The following is a 12,120-nucleotide window of genomic DNA, read 5'->3' on the forward strand; positions in this document are numbered from 1 at the left end:
ATTTAAACAGTCGTCCATTTAAAATTAAATCAAGAAATGGCCGACCACTGGAAACCGGTTTTGAAAGGCCTACCAAGCGAGGGTACCATAGCCATTGAGAATGTTACTTGATAATTGAGAATATGTGGGTGGAATTATCATCTGTCAATCAAACGATCGACAATTCTCGTAGACATTGCGGACACAGTTGATGCCCATTTCTAGTCCAAACTTTCAACAATGACAACTCAGTTCAGTATAAAGTAATTGGACTGAAATTTTCAATGTTTTCTTTTTTTATCATCTATTTTTGAATTCTTGTAGCAAAAATGGCCAACTCTTTATTAAACTCTTAACTAATGTATCTTTAAGAAAACAAAATCAATCGCAGATATTCTTTCAGCATGATTTTTTTAGACTGATATCCCATTTAAAGATTGAACTTTGAGAATATTTTAGATTGCAGGGGATTCAAAATCTCTCAAATGATGATCAGAGACTTTAACATGTCGTTATGGTAAACTAAATATCTCAGAGATAACACTCCATACTTTTATTTATTCTCAATACAATCCCGCTCACATTTTCGTCTTTAATTTTTAAAAAAACTTCTAAACTTGTAAACTGTCTGTTTATTGTACATGAAAGTAAATATTTAGCATTCATAATATATATATTTAAAAACTTACTCTAATTTTCCATTGACCATAATGGCTAATCTATTACAAAGTGCATCTGCTTCTTCCATATAATGAGTGGTCAATATAGCTCCCTTTTCTGTAGATGAGAAACTTGCAGAAATCATATCCCTGATATGGACAAAAATGATTTAAATTAAAACAAAAGCAAAAAAGTTATTGCTAGAAAGAATGTATTAAAATCTGAAAGCAACTGATCACAAAATGATCTGATCTAGCAAAATGTTGATACAATTTAGAAAGATATATTAGAGTTGTCAATCACTTTGGGTGAAGGATATAACAAAACCATAACTTTGTTCTAATTTAGAGGTTGTTAGGCGACTTACCACAAAAATCGTTTAGATTGTGGATCCATACCAGTTGATGGTTCATCCAATAATACGACTTCTGGACTTCCTAACATACTTAAAGCATAACACAGCTAGAAAATATATAAACATACAATTATTCTAGATATGATTTACTTGTAGCACAACACAGCTAGAAAATACATAGACATATAAGAACTCTAGATATTGTAACTTTCTGTATTATAAATGACTGTTAAAACTGTATCCAAATAAAAATAAGGGAAATTTTACATATTGGGTAATATACTGTTTAAAAACCATGTGACAAAATATAAACCTGCATTTCATAAGCAAGGTCATTTGCAACCAACATTTGATTTTTAACAACTACTTCCACTTGTTCAGGAAAGTAGATGGTGTCAACTAGGTTAATTATTAAAAAAAACTTTTACAAATGGTACATAAACAAAAAAGAAAAGTATGTTAATTACCTTTCTTTTAGTTCCACCTGAACATTTTTTTGTATGTTTATCAGCGTGTTCTTGAACCTTTAAATTTTCTATATAGCTAGAAACAGAACAAAAAAAAAACAAACCTGAACTTTTAACAATAATTTAAAATCACCTCCACTTTTAGAATTTTTACAATCAATATATATTAGACATTATTCCCGAAGGACATCATTAAATATAATTTATCCAACCTATTATGTACCAGTCATCAAATATAATTTATCCAACCTATTACATATATTAGGCACCATACTGTATAATCCCTGAAGGACGTCATTAAATATAATTTGTCCAACATATATATTTATACTAAATTGTATAATATAATTTGTTCAACTTATTTATAATGTCATTCAATATAATTTATCCAACCTATTTATATTTATACTATATTTTATAATCTTAAAGGACGTCATTCAAAATAATTTGTCCAAAATATTTATATTTATACTATTTTGTATAATTCCCGAAGAACGGCATTCTATATAATTTGTCCAACCTATACTGATTTATACGATATGTAAGATGCAAATTATCAATATTTCGTTTTATTGTTTCATTTAAAATGTCCAGTCTTAAATTTAGATGTAATTTTTAGTTGAAAAGAATTGTTAACCAGTGTTCTACTCTTTAAGAAAATTGCTATGCTAATTTGAGTCTGGTTGACCGTGTCTTGCGAGGTTGCCATTGACGAAGCATGGCTGCTGCCATGAAGCTGTGCTATTATTACGTTTATTTTCATTGTGGGATGACATAAAATACGGTGAGCACACAAATTATTATATAACTGTTGAGTATAGTAATCAGGGAAAGTATTTATATTACTGTTTTTAGTTGTCACATTCATAATTACTGGTTTTGGAAGAGTTTAGAATTGTCACATTATAGCGTCTATTTGCTGGGTAAAGGCCCTCTCATAAACTATGATGTTGTTTATAATGTTGACACTTGTTTAAGCCAAAACTTATTTTTGTGGTTATTTCTCTATTCTTATGTACTTGGTATATTGTGTAGATAAATATGTATGTATGGTTGTACATTTTATCATGGAAATTTAAAGGTCACATAAGACAGTTAGGTTGATATTTGTTCTGTGCTTATAAAGGCTGTCTCTGTATTTTCAGCCAATCACCACCACTGTCACCACTATCACTGTCACCACTATCACCATCACCACCATCACCACCATCACCGCAGTTGTAACAATCTTATTACTTTATGATGATAGAAATAAAATGGTGCATTGCCGTTCATTGTTAAACCTTTTGCAGTATTTACGATATTTCATTATTCTAAAGGACGTCATTCAGCATAATTTGTCCAAATATATCTATACAATATTATACAATCCTAAAGGACATCATTCAATATAATCGTTTAAAACTTACAAATTTGCTATTCTATCAATCTGTGATTCAGGAACACCTCTAATAGCAGCAAATAACTGTAAATGTTCTTTAAGGGTAATAGTTTCCAATAATGGGTCATGTTGTGGACAGTAACCAAGAGCTTGAAAAGCTTCTGACATGTTGGATCTAATATCATGACCATGTACATCCACCTGTGAATATAAATGAGGTTTAATGAGGTTTAATGTCCTATATTTCTACACTGACTGGGTTAATGAAGATGGGCATACATCATACAGTATGCTATGAGCGAAATTCTGCATTATGGGCATACTCTTTTTTTTAACCCCAACTGTCAAGTTGGGCAGTAACGATTCATCAATGAATCGATGAACCGCAATGTTTTAAAAATCCACGAAGCACAATACAATAAAGTTCCGTATTGTGATTCGTCATTCAAAAAATTATTTCACACAAATAGACCAATATTCTGTCGTTTAAATGCGTAACTAAGTTCATGAGTGTTAAAGCGTTTTTGGCAACTGAAGTGGCTTATTAAAGATATTTCGTCAAGATTAAATTATCAGTCTGGTTAAGCAAATTAGGTTCCTTTCAAAGTACACTAGGGGTGATGATTTTCCGTGATCGTGGAAAAAACGCGGAAATCGCGGAATTGTCCACTCAAAACGGAATTTGAAATCTCACACGGAAAAAGACGGAAAAGCCGATATTTGCTGATACTAAACACAAAACAATTTTGCAGTTATCCAAGTATTTCATCTTTTTATTCATTCATAAAAAACGGAAATATTGAATGATATCGCGTGGTTTTGTTACTGTCTATTTTAGTATTTAGCTACTTTCATTTCATCATTTAGGAATCATAATTTTAATCGAAACGAAAACCTGTCTTTCATGTATCCCTGTATACAATTACTCTAGCTGTAGTTTAACTTGAATTAAACATTGTAATGTATATATATATATATATGTCTTAAAAAAACTTCTGTCACTTCATAAAAGTAAAAATCGTTTCATTTACTTCTTATTTTACTGCCGGGCTCGTGACTCGTGTTTATCCGCATTAACCACGTGACATCACAAATATACCGTAGCCTTGTAAATCCAGCCCTTATTCTCGAAGAAACGGTAGTAACTACGAAGATGTCTGGATAAATCGCGACTACAACTAGCAGCTGAGAAAAATGGCTTCGTCTGCTAAAAAGATGAAACGAGCTCACAAGATGTAATTTATTTTCTGTTATTTAATTCGGGAAACAGGTTTAAAGAATAACTAGTCATTGAACATTACAAGTCATTCACAATTCAACATTTGTTATCATTGGTTTAAAATGATCCGTTTTGTAATAAAAGGCATTTTAAGATGTTTTATTCATTTATTCATAAAATATCATTTTATCTCGAAAAAACAGAATATGGTCAGCTCTGAAAACGGAAAATAACGGAATTAATAATACTTAAAATGGAATTTGCTATTTTCTGAAACGGAAAATCATCACCCCTAGTACACACTTGAATAATATGCAGAAAAAAACATACTACATATTATTATACATACGTCAGTAATATGCAATTTCTGATAATATTACTGCATAAAATGCCGATTCGTGCATAATGCATACATTGATCAGCACAATTAACTTTTCTATATTTTCAATGTATATCAATATTTGACATTTAAAATTTTGTACGTTATTTTCTAAGCCGTTCTGTAATCTACGACTGACCTTTCAATGAGCCAGCCATATTGATTGGGAAGCTGAATTTTTTCATAATGAATTCACCAAATTCAAGTCGCACAGTGGACAAAAGCAGTCTTGAGATCAAAAATCCCCATATGAAGTATAAGTCTCAAGTTAAAGACTTGAACTTTGTTATTGAAAGAATGAAAGTAGAGTGGATTTCTGAACTGTTGTTTACTTATGTGCCGAAGTTGATAATTACTAATTACTAATTAAATTAGCATTATTATAATAATCATTGATATATATATATGTAATGCAAGGATGTGATAAAGGGTATATCACACACATTTAAAAGTATACAAACCCTTGAAAAAGTTCATAATATTATGTTTAAAGTAAAACAACAAAGACTTTTAAAATTTAACAGCATTTCTAAAATTTATTTCTGGAGGACCCAGAGAAAAACCCATGAGGAAAGACAGGCGATCCCACTACTTTGCACATAAAAGCATGGCCATGTAATCCTAGCCATTTGACTCAATGACAGAATTTAAGATGTAAAGTGCAAACTTGAGGACTATCCAGCCACCTCCCATACCCCCCAAATTTCCAAATTTAATATAAAAATATCAGCCATAAAGAGCAGAACAATAAAATCTCAGATAAAAATATCAACTAACCTTTCCTCGAGTAGGACCAACTTCAGCTATAATCATATTCATTAATGTTGTTTTACCAGCTCCATTGGGACCTAGCAAACCGAAAACTTCTCCAGAGTTAACAGACAATGTAGCATTTCTAACTGCTACTTTTATTTTATCATCATGTTCAACCTTTGTACAACCCTTGTATTCTGTTTTACCTCGTTTTGTAAATTCTTTTCTCAGATTACTTACATATGCAACATAATCCTATAAATAATAAAACAAAATAAACATCAAAAGGGTATTGTCACTAACATAATCCTATAAATAATAAAACAAAATAAACATTAAAAGGGTATTGTCACTCACATAATCCTATAAATAATAAAGTAAAATAAACATTAAAAAGGGATCACTCACAATGAGAAAAAATGAAAGACTCGTCAATGGTATTGTATCATTTCTTTTCACTGGAAAACTAAGTCTACACAATGGAAGAGGGAGTTGTCTCGATTGTCAAAGTACGTGGTTAAACAGACAAGGATAATGATGCCTGATTGAGTGAAACTTTTCAAACCTGCACACGTGATAATAACACTGTAAAATCCAATGTTGGATATAAAAAGAAAATGATATATTTGCCAATTTCTCTACTGGCACAAGTGATTTATATAGGATTATTCTTTAACAGAGATGCCATGTATTTTTAGGCTTTATTTTAATATTTTTTAAACATATGACTTAAAAAAAATGCAATTATCGCTTTAAACTTGAAAACCACACCCAAATTTGTTAAAATGTCTGTACCTGAGTGACTGCTTTACGTTTTGATCACAAATGATTGATACAATCTATTTTGAACATTCCTACAGTAACTACTGTTCAGTCAATTCAAATCAAACTTAAAATTATTGACAATAAATGGTTAATGCTTATTTAATATTAGTGTTTTACGAATAAACTTCTAAAAGAAGAATTTAACAAGAAATTTAATTTGGATAATTTTTGTCCTGTTCAGATAAAATAAAGTTTATGGGAAGCAATAGAATAATTAATTACACTAATATATATATAAAATTTCTCATATTCTTTTGAAAAAATATTTAAGGAAGACAAAATAATCAAATATTGTCTGGCTGGCAATGTTTTGAATTTGAAGTAGAAGCCCTGCATTCTATTGCAATTATAAGACATAAGTTACTTACATGTCCACTCTGTTGTTGTAAGTTAGCAACTTTTTGTCTTTCTTCTTTTACATCTTCATCTTCATTTTCAATTAAATCTAAGTTATCATCTGGTACAACTTGATTACTATGACTACTTGACTTAAACAACTCCTTTATATCTCCACCATTACTCTTAATATCCAGTATTCTTAACAATATATACAACAACGCAGCATGGAATACAGGCTGAAATTAAATATTATTAACATTTAGTATTGAACGCAATACTTAATCTAGTGCAGCGTTTGAACAGGGGCATCTAGAATGGTTTCAAAAGTTGATTCTGGTAGCTGTCACATCCATCTGTTGAGAAATGAGTGGGTCATCTCCTCAAACATTCGTGATAAAAAACATAGAGCTTAGTACTTACCATAATTAGAGGAAGAAGAATGGGAGCTTCCATATAATCTGAAAATATGATACTGTCTGTTTGCTGCATATAACTTTTTATTCTATAAACCTATAATAAACAGAATTTAATATTAGCATTTGATTTATCAATTTACATGTGATAAATTTAAAAGCATCAAAGTTCAACATTTTACTGGCCTTGGCAGATCACAGGTGATTTTAATCTTTCAAAAATAAATCTATTTACTTATTTTTTTTTAAATAAATTGCTTTATTTACATCCTATACACTGGAATATGTTTCTCTGGAAAATCAAGATTTTAAAACACCATTACTGGTTATAAAAATTATTGGCGATTGGACACAAATTTGGAAAGGACAAACATGATTTAAGTCAGACACAAGAAAATTACAGGATATAAGTTGATTTGGAGTGGTTTAATTTTAATTGTATTTTACAATGATAATCCATAGATCAGTCAAAATGGGGTATAAGACAATATTTCATTGCGTTACAAGAATGTTATCCTAGTCTAATACTGTTCTGATGTATGTCAATAATGGCCCATGTGAACTTATTAGCTGCTAAATGTAGGATTACCATGAGTAATATTTTAAGTTTTGTTCTTGGTTCATATAAACTAGTTTTTACTTCAAAATGTCAAATAAATACACTCTTTCTCTTCATACATGGACAAAAAATATGCCATTCTGGTCTTTTAAACTTAAAGTAGAATTCTCTCAAGAAATTACGAGAGATGAAAATGTGTTTATTTTCACTAGACCAATGCCAGAAGGAAGATTTCATCTTCCTGGCCTGAATTCTGTAGAAAAAAGGTATTGACTTATAGCCTGAAAAATACTGTAATAGAAACATTCAAACATAAAACTGATATACATACCCGGTCAATATAATAAAATCCTCCAAATATTGAATAAGGTGGAATAAGTAAAGTGCAGATGTAATGAACTATTACAGGTACATTCCCTTCTCTTATTAGCATATCCATTAATGATACAGCTAAATATGGTATAAAGGATCCCTAGAACAAAAATATATCTATTATACTTGTAAGTTGGATATTACATCAAGGCCTATTCTAAAACACTGGAGACAACATCTGCCTTATGTTAAAAGCTTGACTATAGGGCTATTGGGAAACAGCTTAGTTAGTTTATTCTTATGGTCAATATGAACTACAATAATGTATGGTTCTAAAGTAGTATGATTTTGATAAATGCCATCATCAGATAGCATTGTGAATTTTACTGTTTTCATGTCTTGTAAATGTAGGTTTGTACATTTTAACATGAAGTCATAAATTTTGAGGACCTTCATAATGGCCAAATCGTGGAAATAACCCACATGTCACTGACAGTGTCCGCCATAAAATCAGGTTTGTCAGGTACAAATCCTCTGGTACCTGTCAGTTTCATCTGAGTCAGATTTGTCTTTTTTCTATATTTTTTATTAAAATCATTTGTAAACTCTGACAAAAAGATATAAATGCAAAGTACAACTTCAAGTTTAATAGTGCCTGACATTAAATTGTTCCCCATCTGCTAAAGGTCAAGTCAAACTTGATTAACAAGACAGATATCCACGTTTAGTATTTTTTGTTAAAAATAAGAAATCTAACATTTTACTTACATATAAAAAGACGTTGGGTAGAACTGCAATACATGTCTCAAATTTATCAAAAGCATACGTAAAACAGTATGCTAATAAAATGTTTGCAGGAATAAAGGTGATGAAAAGAACAATAACACAAAAGATAGCTCCACCTGGTGTCAATGATGGTAACTGTAACAAATAGAAATGAAAAGAAACAAATATTTAACACATAGTAGAGTCCATCTTCTAAACTATACACATAACTATGAACGTAAAGAATACACCACTTACATTAGAATGTTAAAGCGAACGACATAACAAAGAGAAAATTATCAAGACTGATAAAAACTTCTTAAAAGATACATTATGTAACAATCTGATTAAAACACAGATCTTATTTCGTTTCGTTTTTTATGGTTCAAAATTTCGTTTTCTTTGCCTTCACTACAATAGGATCTGGAAGAGTTGTTATATAACAGGCGTTTTCGATGGAGTGAGGGATTAACCAATGAAACCATACAGCGACTTCTTGGAACTGTGGGTAAACCACTAGAAACGTCAAAGCTGATTGATTAATCAATGTGTGACATCATAGGGTCAAAAACCGCTCGTACGGCCCCCGACGCAACCTTCCAATACAACTGGTCAGATCAAAAACAAACAAAACATAGATCTGTATTATAATCAGATTGCATTATGTAAGAGATAAATCTGCTTATTGTATGTCTTCCTTCTGGCTTCAAATGTTATATAAATTATTATTTAGACATTTATTCACATGAACTCTCTAGAACATCAGATGACTAAGCTATCAAGCGATTTAGATAATCTCCCCCATAATATCTTCGTTAAACAATAATCTTGAATTCGGTTATCAGGTAACATTGCTACGATAATAAACAAAGTCTTAGTTTTCAAGATTCATGAAAACTAAGACTTTGTTTATTGTCGTAGCAATGTTACCTGACAACCAAGCACTATTTCTTTTCAAAACTTCAAACATTCATAACTTTGCTCAGAATATGAAGTAATTTGACTGACATGCTCAACATATGCCCTTTCCATTATCTATTTTTAAACTATTACAGCAAGAACGGTCAGCTCTTTATCTAAATCTTAAATAAAGTTATTTTAAGCTAGAACAGAAGACAAGACAAGACAAATATCAAATCAAATATATATGTTAGTCATCCTATGATAAAAAATAGATTACAGTAAAATAAAATAGGAAAGGCAAGACCATTTATATGGAATACAATCACTGGGTTTATTCCCTGTATAAATATAGTGCCATGTTCTCTTATTGTTTCCAAGCACATATAGTTTATGTATGAGAGGGTGGGTGCTTGTTTTAAGCTGGTGGTTAATTTGTCAAATACAGTAAGTATTAGATAATTGTAAATAATCCTACATACCTGTACAGCTAAAACTATTATAATACACACTATAGCTGGTATTAAATACAGACCAAGATCAAAGAGAAAATTAACTCCCCAATAAATGTTAAATGTTATTCCTGATACACGAAGTTGACTTTTAAATTTTATCTGGAAAAAAAAAAGAAAAATAATTCTTTATAAATACTATATAAAAAATGAAGCATTTTTTTTTTTCTTTCAGTAACTGGATGCAAACTTTTCATGGTCAGTCCCTAAAACTAAAGTTCAAATTGGTGTAGCTTTATATTTTATTTCCCTGGTTTTTAGAAAATGTCTGAGTCGATGCAGAAAAGTAGGACATTAATACTCATTTCATTTCATTTCTGTTAAAGAAATGCACAAACAAATCAACCATCACCTAGTGTTTAAGAGAACCCCAGGCATTACCAAATAAACACATCACAACTCAGCTCAAATCAAATCTGAGAAATAATAAGGGATATTTATTTTTTATTTTTTTTTTTGGGGGGGGGGGGGGGGGTCGAAAGTGAACAATATATAAATGCATTACCTCTTTAATCTTTACATGATTTGCAGCAAAACCAGCAATCGTGAAAACAAAAGCCATTCCTAATATCATTATAGATGAGAAGGCGGTACCATCGTAAGATCTTTTGTTTGTCAGAGCTGGCCACGGCAGATTAAAAGTATTGATTGAATTGACTCCAAGTAAAATATTAGACATAATATTGACAATAACTGGTAATGATAATAGAGCTGTATCATTGTATAATGATGTGTATGCCAGAGACTGGAAAAAAAACAAAACAACAGAATTCTGTTAAACTTCATGTATAAAAGCATCTAATGAAAGATTTAATTCTTTTTCATAACCTTGCAGTTTAAACAGACATTTTGCAAGAGCTAAATATGTCTGTTGCAGGTCTTTAGGCATGAAATGTTATGTAAACCATTAATTATACATCTATTAACATGAGAAGACCATAATCAACTCTTGATGCCATCGGTTATTTCCGATATTAAGTAGATTAGAACCGTTCAGCCATATTTTGATGTAATTTAAAAATGAAGAGCCGATGCTTGGCTTCGAACAACCAGTATGGTGGTTGCAATTAATATCTTCCCTCACAGTAGAGTAATTTGAATGAAATTTCCAATATACTGAATTTACATTATCTTTTTTCAAACTATTATAGCAAGAATGGCTAGCTCTTTATTTAAATCTTACATAATGTATCTTTGAATATCTCATTAGCAAGTGAGATATAATGGAATGTGATTCATTAGATGCAATAAAGTTTAGCTTTGAGTTAAATGCTTTACAAATGTCATTATTGTTATCATTTTTCACTAGCTTAGTTAGTTACCCAGCACTGCACAGGTGAAAAATCTTAATACTTCTAAAATCCGCAATAATCATTAATTGTCAATTTCATCATTAAATATTGCACCAAACACAGGTTACTATGAAGTTATTTTAAATTTCATAAGCTAAACAGTTATACAGATGATGGTATAGGCTATTACATTTGAATTCATTATATTGATTTACAGATGGATACTGTCAACAGTTACACAAGGTAAATATGCTATGTTTTGATTACTTTTATTGTCGGTGTACACTATTACTATTGGTTTAGATTACTATTGAAGAATCCGTAGAACAATGCTTGTTAACCTGGATCTTGATGATACAGTTGGGGCAGCGCAGGAAAAATATCCTTGAAATTCCCTGAGCAAAAAACTGTGTCTAGATAGAATGGTTTAATCCAGGATGTGTTTTGGGCGATAGCCCTTCTTCAACATGCCCTGGATCAATCCACTCTATCTACACACAGTCTTGTAAAGTTTGTTGATCGGGGAAGGGTTATCTTTACTTATTAAATATTAGCTGGATTATATCCTACTTACTGTTCCAGTAACCATTGTTTGTAGATTAACACCAATATTATGAGGTGCTATCGACATCAGATCAACTGATGCATTCTTAATATCATCAACTTGCATATAAGTATTTAACTGTGTAACAACTGCTTGTGATGTAGAATCATCTACAACATATATAATACTAATGTATATAAACTTACAATCTTGCATATAGAAATGGTTTATAAATTATATCTGACAAAGAGAAATGGGGTAATTGGGTAATTTCAGGAATAATATAAGGTTTATGTATTTTCTAATTTAAAAAATTTGCTTGCAAGAAGGGTTTTCAGCAGTGAGAGGAAAATGGAGAACTCAGAAAAATACATGAGGTGAGACAGGCAACTCTACATTCATACAATGAAATGAAATGGGGTTTAACGTCCTACTGTTCTGCACCGAACTGGTCTAATGAAGAGGG

This window comes from Patella vulgata, chromosome 2, assembly GCF_932274485.2.
Source record: "Patella vulgata chromosome 2, xgPatVulg1.2, whole genome shotgun sequence".
NCBI lineage: Eukaryota > Metazoa > Mollusca > Gastropoda > Patellidae > Patella > Patella vulgata.